The sequence below is a fragment of the Netta rufina genome (genome assembly GCF_964035555.1).
Source record: "Netta rufina genome assembly, chromosome: 5".
In the NCBI taxonomy this organism is placed as follows: domain Eukaryota; kingdom Metazoa; phylum Chordata; class Aves; order Anseriformes; family Anatidae; genus Netta; species Netta rufina.
The window spans coordinates 60,558,930-60,574,120 of NC_140128.1; the positions used below are offsets into that span (position 1 = coordinate 60,558,930).

Consider the following 15,191-nt stretch of genomic DNA (forward strand, 5'->3'; position numbering starts at 1 on the left):
TGAATACACAGCTTCGACGTTTTCATTGTGTCACTTCTTTAATCCTTCCTTAATCCCCTTATGCTGTTCAGTAGACTTTTCTTGTGTTATTTCCATTGTCTTGCTAATAAGATGTTGCACGTAATAGAGATTTATGCTGAAAGGTATTAGGCAGGATTATATGAAGATTAGACAAGGAGCACTCACAAAAGGTTGGAGACTGTAGTACCAAATTTTAAAATTTCTATCGCAAATTTTTTTACTATTTTCAAAGAATTTGTAGAGAATGTCTGCTACAAAACTCAAAAAGTTGCTGCTGCTCAAAAGCCTTATGTTGAGTGTCACCAGGGGTTATTTCTCAGACTTGTACTAATGGAATTTGAGCCATCTGATTTATTTGTGGTTTTTCAGAGGACCCAAATTCTTGGGGAAAAAAAAGAAGGGGAATTATACTCACATGAGATCCCTCTTCTGCTGGATCAGGGATATGTGAGCATCATCTGTGGTACTTCCACTGAAGGGTATGGGCAGCCTTCAGCACCCAGCAGAGACCACTGATTTCCGAGGGGCTCTGTGGGTGCTGGAAGACTTTTTTGTGTTGAGCCTTTACAACCACAATTACCTAATTGCTAACTCCGAGGACTAGCTGCAGCGGAGTAAGATTGATGTGTTGCAGCTGAGATTTTGGCCTGTTATTTCATCCTCCGTAAATAAATGTAGCAGGAATTTTGCAGCGGCAGAGCCACGCTGGCAGCAGATCAGCAATTAAAATGGGAAATAAAAATGCTTTTAAATAAAATAGCAGCAACCAGGAGGTAGCAGATTTTATGAGTAACCATCAAAGCTGCTGGAAATGAATCTTAACCGTGGGGCCTAAACCAGAACCTTGCATTTGAATTTATCACCCGTTGAATCAGGACTGGCTTTGTTCTCCTTCAAAAGCTCCAGTACGGTGTTCAACGTCAGCTCCTGAAGCCAAGCTGGGGTAGGGTGTGAATCCCTCATACTCTGCTGTAGGAATCTTTCACAAGGCTTCACATCTGCCTGGGGAATCTCCTAAAATCCCATGCCTGATGCTAGGGGGTGTCAAACTTTTTGATTTTTAGAGATCTAAGTTCCTTCCAAAGAAGCCAGAGAAGCCCAAATAGTGTCTTTTAATAGAGTCTTTTCTTTCTAACAGATCATGTCTGTCCTTAAAAGTGGTCCCGAATTACCCGTGATGCACAGGTAGGAGAGCATCACTTGTAATGATTTGCATGCAGTAAGGGAACACTTACTTGGGAATTGTGCAGAGCATCCTACTCCTGACACCCGTTCTGAGCTCGCAGCCGGTTTCCTTCTGCCTAGTTTTTATTAGCTCAGCTAATAATAGCTGGGTTTTATTGTTAGCGCCTTTGTATTGTTAGCGTGGTGGTGTTTGATGAATATGAATTGAGCGAGTGAATGGGACGAGGTAAATTAAATGCAAGGCCTGCATTTCCCTGAGGGCACAAGTACCCAAATGCAGTCACATTGAAGGACCTCAATTTCTAAATCCGTGTTTAGCACCTTCTAGAAACGCAGTCTTCACCGGGAGGTAAAAAATGGTTTCTCACAAAGATTTTATGATAAGAAGTGGATCTGTCCTGCCCTTGTGCTCTGGGGCAGAGTCAGCTCCATGCCATCCATCCATGCTTTGCTGGCTTCCCGTCTTCTTGAAGTTGCTTGACCCCAGCTCTTTCCATCTCTACCAACACACACTGTGATTTTCAATCTCTGATGGCTCTGTCCCTTTCCAGATCTTTTCTGAAGCTGCAGATTTTGCTTCAAAATCTTTCTTTAAAATTAGAGGGGCTGTGAAACGTAGCACAACACCACTAACACAAAACCAAACTCTTCATGTTGTAATTTGTCCTTAAAATTGGTTCGATTTCCTCAATCCATGTCAGTTGTTGCTGCCATCTGGGGTGGTGGGGATTGAGCTTTGCATGGTGCAAGCTCCTGCTCCCATTGCAGCACCTGCCTGGAGAGAGACATGCTGCTGGTGGCATTTTGGGACTAGCCCACCCTGGGTTTCTGGCCTGCTATTCTCTCCTGGTTGTGGTCCTGAAAAAAAGCCTGAAGCCATCTCCTGAACTGCTACACAGAGGGTTGCAAGTGTGCAAGGTGTTTTTCTGTCACTGACGTGCACTACAGGCACGATGACAAACACAAAATGGAAGCTGGCTCAACTCAAATGCTCCCCTGTGGCAGGCGCTTCAGGAGAGGCACTTCATAATTGCCAAATTAGAAAATGGAGGCAGCTTATTTCATTTGGGGCAGTTTTGTTAAGAAAACACAGGGAAAGCAAATATTAATCTGACATGTGCTTACATCTGAGCTGTTTTCCCTGGAGGTAGTGGGGAGAGCAACCAACATCCACCAGCAACAAAAAATGTAAGTGTTGGGCTTCCTTTATTTTTATTTATTTTTTATTCCTTATTATTTTCCTAACTTTATTAGGAAGCTCCACGTTGGCTATTTGAAATTGATACCAGACTTGAGTCTTTGTTATTGCCACAGACTGTGAGCAAGGTGTCTGCTTGTGCTGTTTTCCTGCTGGTGATGTTAGAGTGGCCAGGCTGAAGCAGGAGCCTTTCTCCTGATCAATTAAATTTGAAAAGGGTTTGAAATTCAGCTGCCTTTTGATGAGGAACGCCCAGGCTCCGAGGAGCTGAAGGCTTCCCAGATTGTGTGTCAGAAGCTCACAGCGTGAGCTCCTAGGCTTGCAGTTTTAGCAGTGCTGCTGAGCAGATCTGTCCACCTTTACAGGTGGGCTGCACTGCAGGGAGGCCGCTGAGATCTGTTGTGTTTTTTTTTTTCAAATGAGGTCTGCGCATGCTGCAAATGAAATTTGTGTGCGTGCTGCTCATAAGATTCCTGCTCTTTGCTGTGCCTGGCTGTCAGTAAGCTGAAATTTATGATGCAGTGCTAAACAAATGTTGTTTTATTGATTCAGGATTAGGACAGCAGGATCGATTCAACCTGACTGAGGCTCTGAGGCCAGTAGCAAGTGCACACAGCACAGCTGAAGTGAGGTTCCTTTTGAAGTCTTTTTCGTTTTTCATTGAGCACCTCCTTGTACTTCTGCAAATACAAACGTGAAAGAGTTCCTAATATTGCAGATACCTTTTAATACTTTTGTCAACCTGAAATTCAGGTCTCGTTTCCTGTAACGCCAAAATATTGAAGGTGCATCTAAGTTGATGTATTTGCTGTTCTCATGAAACACTGAGTGGCCCTTTTTGAAATTGGAGGAAGGTTTGTCCATGCCCACGATTGACATTTCTTCTTTATTCCTTTAATTGCATTAGAAGCTCATTATTCCTAACTGTATGATCTTGTCATGTCACAACAGAACAAAAAAAAAAAAAAAAAAAGCAAAAAAAAAAAAGCTGCTTTGCTTTGCCAGCTCTGGAGAGGGTTTTTATGTTCTAAAAGTCACATTGTTAAGGAAAATCTGAAGTTTATTTAAACTGAAATTTTCAGTCTCTGTTCCTCCCAGGGAAAGCATGAAAACGCTTGTTATCAGGTCTGTAAAATCCTGCAGCAAATAAAAAGCTTTCCAGAAGCACTGCAACAGAAGATGTTGGAGCTGTCGAGTCAGTTGTGTACCTCAGGTGGGAGCTCTCACATCCTCGGGGTTTGCTCGTAAGCAGCACAGCGCTGAGTGGCGTGCGATGTTGTACCCACCTGGTAGCACCATCAAAACTGTTAGGTGCTTTCCAGGTGGCCTGTGTCAGCCAGGGCACAACGGTCTGTCCGTGATATGAGCATTTGTAACTCTTGGTGACCGTGGTGTGAGAGCCAGCAGCATTGAATCAAGCTGTAGCTGCTTGCCTACAGCGCTCTGAGGTCTGGGGGGACACAATGCACTGAAAAAGCACTCGCTTGTGGCAGCAGGGAGCTCTCCTGTCTGATAGCTGAGCACCACCAAATCTTCCTATCATCACCCTTGAGTTGATGTTTAGCCAGTGCTGCTAATCTTACTTCTGTAAACTGCCTGCTTGGGAAGCCTAAAAATAGATCACATTGCATTTTTCTGCTACAAAAACAGTGGGTATTAAGGAGTGAATTCCTGAGCTGATTTATTGAAAATAGCAACCCATGTTAACATGAGCCTCTGGGGATCGGTACATAAACACCCAGCCCCAAGGGAATTAAAATCTTTTCAAATGTAGTAGTGTTGCTTGTAGTTATTAGGTGAGATTTTAGCAGGAAATGAGTACTCTGCTTTTAGGTATTTGCAGAATACCAGAAGAGCTGCATAAAGTTCTCTCTGTCTCAGTGAACATAATGCATGAGACTTCAGTGTGCCTTCAGTACGAATGTTCTCAAATATAACATATCTGATTATTAGAGAAGTCGAGGTTAAGAAAGGCTTCCTATCACAAACCAAGTGATGGCCCAAAGCACCAGCTCCCAGGCTGAAATCCCATTCCAGGAGTGCTCGCCTGGTTCTGGCTCTTTGGCCAGAAGATTTGGTGAAGACAAGCGGGAGCTCAGTGCTGCTGACATGGTGGGTTTTATTCCACTCATCAGGAAGGCTCTTGAGAACAGAATTGCTTTAAACAAGTGAGTAGGACTCTCCGAGCACTTCAGTATCTCTCCCAGCTGGGGCTGTGCTGAATCTCCTGAGTAAGTATGAGTCTGGTGTTCACCACCTGAGTATGGCTTGGGAACGCTGGCTGGATTTACACTTGGGGATTGATTAATCGCCATACTCTGTGCTGGAGGAGTCAGGCGTTTGGCCAAGTAGCCAGTGGATGTGTGAAAGTACAGAGGGAAAAATAATTTTGCACTGTCTTGCCCTCATATGATCTGTGAGCACGTGCTGGTGGGGCTGAAGGACCATGCCCCATATGTTTGTGGGATGCTCATCAGAACAGAGTTGATATGCTGGTATCCAGCAGTATGTAAGCCAGTGAGGATTTTGCCTGAGTTAAGACAAATCAAGGAATTCAGGATTTGATTCTTAAAAATCCCTGTGGCATCACTTGACACAGCAGAAAAATTTACATTTTTTTTTTTTTCTGCAAGCCTTAGAAGTTGTTTTGGATTGAGATTACTGTTCGAATCAAGTAACATTTGCTGCTTGCTTCTGGTAAATGTTCAGACTAAAGCCTTGACTCCTCTTTTACATAAAAATGCCTTTTGTAGGATACATCTGTTTTGATCTCAGTTTGACTGTTTGTTTCCTCGGTGCCTTGCATCTAATTTATATTCCAAGGAGATAAAATGAACTTGATAACAGCCCTTTAGCTTGTCATCTTAAAACACATGCTCAGCCTGGGAGAGCCAATAAAGTCGTGTTTACGAGAGTCGTATAGTCTAGTGATTGGGAACAGACTGACCTGGTGGCTGGGGGGCGTTATGCAAAGTGGATTGCATACAGATCTTGTAACTAGCGGCATTTAAAACAAACAAGGACTACAGCGTTGGATCTGAACCCTGTTCTAAAACCAATTAAAGTCAAAGAAAGTCTTTTCATGTCTTTGGCCTGCGTTAAGAATGTTTCCCAATGGAAGAATCTGCCCTAATTTGGTGTCTAAAAGCTGGATGACCAGGGGTGAGCAAATCATCTCTTTGCTTTTACAGCCATTGGAAAGAAATGTGTTCAATATTCTGTCACTTCCCACTGGGATTATATTAGTATTGTGATTTTGGTTGTTAATTGTTTCGCATATAGAGAAAAAAAGCCCTGCAAACCAAACCTGCTGTAGCTCATGTAGTTTATTGGTTAGTCCTATATACACCGTAACCAACTATCAATGCGAGGTCGCGTAGCATCCTTTGTGGGGACTTTTCATTTATATCTTATCACAAGATACACCTCCAAATGGTTTATTATCTCTTGCCAGTATTGTCTGCAGAAACTGCATCCATCTGGGGCCAGAGCACAGCTTGTTGTAAGCAAGCATCCCTCTGTGTGGGCCCAACATTTGAGAGAAACCTGTGGTTACCCAGAGCTCAACTGCAGCTTCTGACTTAGGTTGCAATTTTAGTGAAGAAGAGTAAATAGTCTTTACTTTTACAGCAGGTCCCTTAAATATGCATGACTAGCTACTGTGAGCAGCGGAGTTGTGAGCCAAGAGGGCAGTATATGTTGTGACAGCACCAGCCCCTTCTGCTGTGAGCGTGGAGCACTTGCTAGCAAATGTGAGTCAGCTCTCTGGGGTTTTGCCTGCTCCCAGCCTTGGTTTGCCGTCTGGTTAGTGAGGCAGCAACCCTGCAGCTTCTCCATGGGCTCATTTATGTTAATATTTAGGGATTCAGGGGACAGAGATGGCTGCAGGCATTGTGCCTGCGCAGGGAGCGGCCTAGTGGGTAGTCTGGGGCCTCGAAGCGCCGGGACTGCTGGCTGCTGCATAGCACACGGGGATGGGGGAGCTGGGTATCTAATTCACTGGTATCTTCACATGAAAACCAGCACCAGGGATGTTTAATCCATCTTGAGAGCTTTGGTTGGGGTCTTACCAGTGTTTGCCTTAAGTAGGAACAAAGAGGTAGCTCGCTAGCCTGCAGGCTGGGTTGTAATTTACGCTGTTTAATGACACTCTGTATAGTTTGCACTGCTGTAATTCATCCTCTGTGTTTCCTTGACAAATAGGGATGCCCTGAGTGAAAATAATTGCATGTGGAGATCGGTTAAGTGGCACAATGGATTTCATTAATGCAAGCCATACTGGCTGGTGCTGTGGGCCATGGTTCCAGGTATCACAAAGCTGCCACTCTGGCAAATAACAAAACCTGTAACACGCTCTAGGCTGAAAGTGCAGAACATGAGGCAAGCAGCACCTTATGAAGATCTGCCTTAGGGGTACCTGGAAATGAATTCACCCTTGATTTTTAGAAGAACAACCCATATTTTTTCACTGTGGTACATTGCATAAGCATGAGGTGGGCACAGGACCACATAGTCCATGTTGACTTGCAGTCTGTGGAGTAACTATCATACCATCCTGGTAAATTTGGACATAAAATTCCACATTGGATGGCTTTGTGTCTGAGGTACTGTAGGAGGCAAGGACAGAGCTTGCTTCTCTTCCTTCTGCTTCATATTATTTTATTCCTTTCTTTGGCACACTTAGAGAGGAGATACTGAGTACATAGGAAGGATCGGAGCACCTATATGAGTAGCCTCTTGTACATAAATGCAATCAGCATCAGTTCATAGCAGGAGCAGAAATAGGTGGCCAAAGCTTAGCTGTGTAGCCAGAGAAGCTGATGTTTTTCAACCTGCAGTCTTCAATGGGAGGTACAGGTACCCATCACACATTTTTAAAGCGGTTTGGTATCTGCTTCTTTCCTCTTATAACTGTTGTATGAAACAGAGATTGCAGGGGTAGATATTTTGAAAGGGTTCTTTCTGGGTTTGAATATGGTTTCTGAGTTACTGTGTTAAAATGATGGGTGATTTTCCTTTGGGGGGAGAAAAAAAAAAAAAGAAGCAGCAGCTTTTAGATGCAACCATGTTCTGCTGGTAACATTGAAATTGTCTGAAAGAAATGTCTCGAATTGCTTGACGTTGTCTCATGCATTTCACGCTCACCGTTGTTAAGGCTTGTTAATGATTCCATTATAAACTCCTATTTGCAGAAATGGTTTTCTAAAAACCATCTCTGTGTTATATTATTATGTTGTTTATATTATATAAATGCTCAAGGACTAGACATGTATTAATAGATAGCCTTGTGATTGTGGAGCCAGCAATTACTTGACTTGTGATTACTCTATCACAGAGTCTGCTGACTCTCAGCACTTCGGCGGGGAGAATAAAATTCCTTCTGCGAATTGGGAAGATAATTTTCTTTGGAAAAGTGCTTGTTACACAGTGCGAGAAATCCTCCGAATGCAGATAAGCAGTAAAAGCTGGTTAGCTTTATGTGCTGCAGTGTGATGCTTTGGAAAAGGCTGTCGTGGTGGGGAGCCTTATCAGTCTCAGGGGATACAATGAAGATCCTAGAGGGGAGCTCCAAGTGCTCCAGGAGAGGACGTGCTGGGTGGCAAACCAGGCAGCTGTAGCCATTTCTCTCCCCTGTGCTTCTTCCCTAGCCTGTCCCAAGGCTGCTGTACTGGGATGACCATGAGAGAAGGGGTGATGAGTTACTTCTTCCATTCTCATTCTCTTCCATCGCGTTAATCACTGCCTGTTCCTTACTGTGCCACCTCTTCCCGGTAATCAAGATTACAGACCACACAAACAGCAGCAAAAGATGTGCAGAACAAGACTGTGCATTTAAGATAATCCTATGCTGATGGCTTGTTTGCCCTGAAGAGTCTGGAACCTCTTCACGTCTGTTCTGGGTGCTGCAGAGTCATGGGTGCTGTGCCCGTTAGGATGCTGTAGCTCAGGTCTCTGCGTGTGCCAGGTCTCCTGTGGCTGCATCTGGAGAAGATCCGGCCAGGACTCGTCTTTCTCTGCTGTCCTTGCATCCTGACTCCTTACGGGCAACTGAAGGGAGCAGTCCTTGCACACATAGCCCATCATGGGAAGTGCTCTTTGTAAGGAAGCCCAGGAGCAGGCTCTGGGTTAAAAAACACACGTTTTCCTTCACTTGGGCAATCCAGCCCTGAGAGAGCACAGGGATGTCTGTGAGCATTTCAGAGGTCTAGCCCTACTGCAGCTCTTCTTCTATAGCACTCAGGAAAGGAATCTGTATATCTGATGTCCTCTTCTATTGCCATTTTGAGCCCATAAAGAGGCTCTTGTTACTGCTGGAAAACATTTCAGGTTCCTGCAAGCCGCCTTTAGGAAGCTGAGCACGTGGTATTCCGGGTCAGTGATTCTTGATCCTTTTCAAACCACTTTGTTGCCTTCCTTATAGCCAATAACTTCTCCCTGTTTGGCTGTGTAATAGGGGATAGAGGACTAATGCCCAGGCCAGGAATCCCTGCTCCCACTTGCTAGCAATGGCACAAAGACTGTTGATGAAAGTTATATAGGTGAGACCCTTAAAAATCCAGCAGCTTTGCTAGCATATGTTGGTATAGCTTGCTGCCATTCTTTCTGTCCTCTTTCTTTGTATTTCCCATAGTTGCTATAATAAATACATTGAATGTAAATGGTAAGACTTGCTACCTACAAATTCTTGGCCAAAACCTGGTACAGTTTTGATGAAGAGCTCTGAAGGCAGGACCCTTACGAGAAGCTGATAAATGTCTGGGGTCAAAGCAAGCTCCCAGCACGGTGCTGGGATACCCGAGTCAGTTTGGTTTTCTAAGATGTGCCAAAACTTTAGGGGTTGGCACTGGTTTGCTTGATGAAACTTCCCTGTTCCTCCAAGTGAACAATGCCCAGTAGTAGAAATAATGATAAGAAGAAGGGTGTGGAAGAGAGTAGAGGTAAAAGAAAGAGTGTAAAAATGTCCTGGGTGCCTCAAGGGAAGGGAGGAAGAATCTAGACCAGCTGTGGCCTATATATGTCCTGGTTGTGACACTTCTTGTAGGGCATTAGAAGAGGAGAGGCTCCTGCAGTATCATCGCTTCTTGTCTGGCACAGAGCGGGACGTTACCGGCTCTTTTGCCCAAGGCATTCCCGGTTTCACAGCTCTATCGGAGCTACATTACTCAAAGTTGATTTGAAATAATGACCGTAATCGTACATACATTGTCACAGCGTACGGAATCAGCAAATGGCATTGCATAATTCCCTTGCAGTTGCCTGAGAAATCTCCCGTCTGCTCTGCTAGCACAGAGCAGAGCTGATGTGAAATCCTTCTTTTCATGCAAAGCGCCCGCCGCGCGAGCAAGTTACAGAAGAGCAATAGCGAATGCATTTGTATTTTATCTGCTGTGCTTAACAATTGGATGAAAGATAAGTGTTAGCAGAGGTCAAGCATTGTTTGAATGTGTTGCAAGTGGTTTCCCAGGGAAACAGCAAATCAGTACTCCTAGCCTGCTGCAGCATCTCCAGAACAACATCCAGCCACCAGCCACAGCCGAGTGTTTACTTTACTACTCGGGACCAAAAGCGATGCAGACCAAAGACGAGGCGAGTGTGTGAGTGAGAGAGCCATTTCAGAGGATGAAGAAACACTCGGCAAGAGTGGCACCGTTACCGTCCTACAATGTTTCTGAATTAAATTCGCCTGTGCCAGACGGTAAATGCTTTTTTTTTTTTTTTTTTTTCCTCCTTTATATCTGAGCCTAGGCAGGGATTTACTTTGCATGCTACTCCTGCTCTGTTCCATTCAAAGCACCGTGAGTGTCTGTGTGCGTGTAGCTGTGTATTTTTAAAGTAGCTCGTGTTTTGATAGCATTTTTAGCACTTTAATGTCGTCTAGGATAAGTGCAGTTAAATTTCTCTTTCTAGGGTAAGTGCAGTTAAATTTCTCCTGTTTGTGTGTGAGTGCTTTCTGATGAAGAAACTAATGTTGAAATAAGAACAACTGGAAAAAAGTTATTGTGCTTTGATTCTGTCTTTTAAAAAAAGCTGGGATATTAGGTTTGTTCTACATTACTCAGTTTTCTGTAGTATTTTAATAATGTGCTCTAGAGCTATATTTTTGTTTTAAAGGCAGAGGCTCTAACTTTTCTGTGCTTGCTGTCCCTCAGCCTGAGGTGGCAGCTGCTGCCTTGCACTGCTTTCCCCCCCTCCTTATTTCCACGAGCGTCATCTGCGAAGCAATTCCTTAATACGGCAGCCACGAGAGAGAAATGGTGAAATCTGTGGTGTGCTCTGCCCCTGACTTGACAGCCTAACGCCAAGTGCAGGAGCAGGGCTCGTTCCCCGCAGAGCTCTTGCCAACTTTGCAGCACGCTTCGGTGTCAGCTGGAAACACGGTGATGCCCAGCGAGGGACAGCACTGCTTGCAGCAGGGATACTGAAATCGGACAGCAGACACGAGTGGTGTAAATCAAAGGTTGACAGGGACGCTTGCGTAAAATATTCCTAATGCTCAGGTTTGTGGTTTTGTTGTTTCCTTATTGCCTGTAGCAATCTCTGGCTTTAGCCGTGCTGTCTCAAGCTTATTGCACTCGGCATCAGACGGCTGGAGGAGCCGAGCGCTGCTTTCAGCAGGTGTGGGACGGTGTTAGCAGTGCTCGGGCTGTAAACTCGCAGGGTGTGTGCTGTCTCCCTGCTGGTGGTTGTTATTCCAAGCAGCAGCGAAATTGCGATTCCTTTTTTTCCGGGTTGAATTCAGCACGACGTCCAGGATGAAAGCAAAGCAAGAGACGCCGCACGGTGCTTGGCAGCGGAGCGTGACTCTCGGTTCTTCAATCTACCCAGGTCGGAGGGGCTTAAATTACAAACGGAGCTGCCTTGTGATACAGCAGGCTATAGCCTGTCATGTTTCTTTGGGGTTTGTGCACAATATCGAGTATTTTGCAGGCTGAGCACTCACCTGCTGTTTCTTCCTTGAGGGAAAAACGCCCTAAAGAAAGTTGAAGGAGCTGGCAGAGCTGGCTGCTTATGTTGGGCCATTACTGGTGCGCAGCACCGGATTTTAGGAAGTGTGAAATCGTGAAGTGTGCTCTCACCTTGTTGGAAAGGAGCAGAGTTGCAGTGGGATGAGCTGGCTGGCGTGCCCACGGGCTGCCTAACGTGGTGATGTGCTGCTGTTTATTTCCAGCTGCCAGCACGGACGGGGCTCGCGCCATGCAAGGCGGTGAGCACACAGGATTAAAGACCCCCCCCCCTACCCCGAATAGACAGCACACGGCCAGTGCTTGCCTACAGCTTAACCCCATCCGGCTGCTGTCAGCCAGATCTGTTCAGGAGTCCGTCTGAACCTGCTCCCAGCACTCAAAAATTGCACTGCCGGGTTCCTTAGGGAGGGAAAATCCAGTCGTCGTAGGAAGAAGGGGCAACAGACTGGAAGTGACTACATGACAGCGCTTGTCATAGCCAACGGGCTGGAAATGGAAAGGTCCTTGCTAGGGATGAAGCTGGCCAGGCAGAACTAATACCGGGGCCTCTGCTAACCCGTACGTTAAATGCATGTGCAGCCAGTTTTACAGAGCAGCAAAGATTTTAGCAGGGATTTCCAGTGAATCCTAATGGGGTAGGGCGGCCAGCTTCCCAAGAGCGCTGCAGCTGTCCCTGCTTTCCTGCCCAGGCACGGGAAGAGCACGTGGCAGAGATGCCACAGGGACTGGAGCTGTGGGCCTGTGTGCTGGGAGGAGAGCAGGGGAGCTTTGCACTCTACCGTGGCAGTTTTCAAGCTGTGTAGGTTTGTGGCTTTTTAGGCTTTCTACCTTTCTGGAAGAGCCACGGAAAGAAAACGGAGCAGAGACAGCTGCCAAGAAGGGTTGGCACTGGGAGCTGAGCGGTTCTGGGAGGTGTGGGGTGGGTTTCGAGCCAGGACCCCCAGCCACATGAATGCTTTTGAGGACGTCTTCATCCCAGTGTGGTGAGTCCTCACTCTCCAGCACAGCATCAGCTACAACAAGAAGACTGACTGCATGTACGTGAGTGCCTGAAGGACACTTACCCAAAACGTGCCATCAAAGAAGGGGCACTGCAGGGGAGAAAAAAACAGTATGAAGGTGTCTTATACATCTCCAGGGGTTACAAAATGCAACACAACCATGATAAATGCTCACTTTTGCCCCACCTGCTTACCTCTGAAATATTCTTCTACCCCGCTCTTCCTCAAAAGTGCTTAAATGGGCTCAAAGGCAGACAAGGAGATTAAAGCAACAGCTTAATGCCCAGCTGGTAAGCAAGTACCAAAATGCTGCCAGGAGCCTGAGGCAGATTTGGACTCATCCAGATGCATCTAAAGCCTCTCTAAGCACTGAGAAAGTTGTCTGAGCTTCCTGGAGTCATCAGGAGAGGTGGATGCCTCTGAAAGGTGATTCATCTCCTAAGATTGGTATCGTAGGGAGCTGGAATGAATCACCCTCTGGAGGCACCCATCAGCCAGGAGAGGCAACAGTTTGTGTAGGAGATAAATATAAGCAATTTGATATCGAGTTGTATGTCAGCGCGCTGCTCTCACCCTCTTATCTTAGGAGACCCATGAACCAGCCTGGATTTATTGCAACATTTCTTGAAAGTAGAAGCTAGCTCATAATTATTTAATAACAAGGTGCAAATGTGTGATTTCAGGTGTGTCCTGGGTCTAAACTCCTTTCACAACAACTTTATGTCAAAGCAGCCTTGTGGCTTTCGTTGGTGCTACTCTTGATTTATTGCTGTGAAAGTAGAGTGAGGGTTTAACTCATAACGTCTCTTACTTTCTGGAATTGTCACTACATTTTAGCAATGACAAGATTCATTGTCTTTTCAAAGGATTTTTTTTTTGGTGATAATCATAACTTTTTGTTTCAGGGTAAAGTGTATACATCTGGGAACCTATTAGAGGGGCATCTGGTGTAACTTATTGCACAGTTCGCAAGAGAGGTTTACTTTAAGGGGATGTTGTGTGGCTTTGAGTCAAATGATTTGTGTTTATTTGTGTTTATCAGAGGAAATTACCCTTTCAGAAGTTCCAGGTGTGGAAGGAGTCTGCTGATCTCTCGTGAGACATCTCTGTGAGGTGGGGTGTTTGTGTGCCTGGTCCTGCCCTTCCCAGGCTTCCTTCTGGATGGGTGAGGAAGGAGCAATAATCAGAGGCTCCTTGCATGCTGGAGGAGAAGTTAGTACCTGTCCTGGCAGTCAGTGTTGTCAGACTCCAAAGATGTCACAGCTAGGTATGAATTTTGCCAAAGAATTTGATTTTGAGGCAAATGGGGATGCCGGCAAGCCTTTCCGACAGCAGAATTCAGTCCAAAATGTGCCACTCCAAATGGATGTTTTAAATTATTTTTGTAGACATATACAGGCAATTTTCTATTGAAGTTGTAGAAGTTTAAATTTTGACATATAAAAGTCGTTCATAATTTGCATCACTTTTTCTGCATTCCAAAGCTTTTGTCTTTCTTTGAGTAAAATATAAATAATCCTTTTGACTCTAAATATACCATGTTCTGACCGGTAATCTTAAAATCTACGTAGCCAGTGTGTTTCAAAATGCTTCGTGCTCTCTCTTGCTGCCATTTGCAATACAGATAATATCAAATAAACTTATTTTCAAGACCGTTCTTACACCCACACTCTGGTGCTGGCATATTACTTCTGATGTCAAATCAGTGGGATTCCTTGTCTGTGCTTAAACAGCGGCAGTGATATTTGAGTTACGCTGAAATGAAAATGGGTTTAAAAAAAAAAAAAAGGGAAGAAAAAGTTGTAGAATCATAGAATGGGTTGGGTTGGAAGGGACCTTAAGGATCATCTAGTTCCAACCCCCCCCCAAGTTGTCTTGGTTAAAGTGGGTAAGGAGGAAAAGGGACTGGGAAAACTGGAACAATGCTTATGCATCAGAGCTCCCCAAAAGGCAGCCTGCAGGTTGTTTACAGACAGCAAAGCCTGCCTTACATGCTTCCTGCTAAAGGGCTCTTCTCTTTATTTTTTCTTTCTTTCTTTCTTATTCTTTCTCTCCTTCCTTTCTTCCTCCCTTGCTTCCTTCCTGGCACACCTTCGGGTGCCAGGACCAAGTGCAATCCCAGGTTGTTTTCACGACTGCCTTGTGCTGTGTGAAGATGCTCCTGCTCAGTTCTGGTTGCCTTCCTTTAATTCTGAACTCTTCAGATCTCGTGGTGTTGGATGCAGACGCACTCAACTCCTCATTAGCTCATTGCATTTCTTTTGCTCAAAGCTACTTACAGCCTCGTAGTTGGCAGAGTTGCACAGATCTCTTTCAATTTAATGATACATCCTCAGTCTGTAGTTATTGTCAGCTTTTCTCCCTGTTTATATATTGCTTTAGATTATGTTTTGTTTATTTTTTTCCAGATCTTGTGTAAAGTGATATCAAGACCCATGGCTGTAATGTGCTGCAGCCTGTGTCTGTGTCTTAAATCAGGAGAATTTAGCACCCAGAGACCAGGTCCCAGGGCTGTTATCGTCATAAAGCCAAGGAGATGCAGGGCTGGCTGGTGACCTGGGGAAGTTATCTGTGTCATCCATCCTCTAAGGCAGAGCCAGATACACCTTCATCACCCCTGACAGGTATCTCTGTCATTTGTCCCTGCTCTGAGACTTTTTAGGAACTTACTGATCACTGCAGTGAGAGCTTTCCTTCTCCCAGTGCAGGATGTGGGACGTGGCAGGGGTCTTGCCCCTGGTGTTGGCTGGTGGGAGGTGGGAAGCCACATGGATGAGGTTTAGTTCCTAAGCATGAGACATATCAGTTATGTGTGGAGTA

The 15,191-nt window shown here is 45.2% G+C and overlaps 1 protein-coding gene across 3 annotated transcripts in view; it reads left to right on the forward strand.

The window, feature by feature from the left end:
* The window catches only part of SLC35F4 (solute carrier family 35 member F4), a 99,735-nt gene that overhangs the window by 57,498 nt on the left and 27,046 nt on the right, over positions 1 to 15,191 (forward strand). Inside the window, exon 1 of one of the 3 annotated variants that reach the window (XM_084288181.1) lies at positions 10,984 to 11,020. The exons of the other annotated variants lie outside the window; for them this stretch is intronic. The gene's annotated coding sequence lies outside the window, so the exon portion shown is untranslated. Of the gene's footprint in view, positions 1 to 10,983; positions 11,021 to 15,191 lie in introns of those variants that run through there. 3 annotated transcript variants of the gene reach the window in all.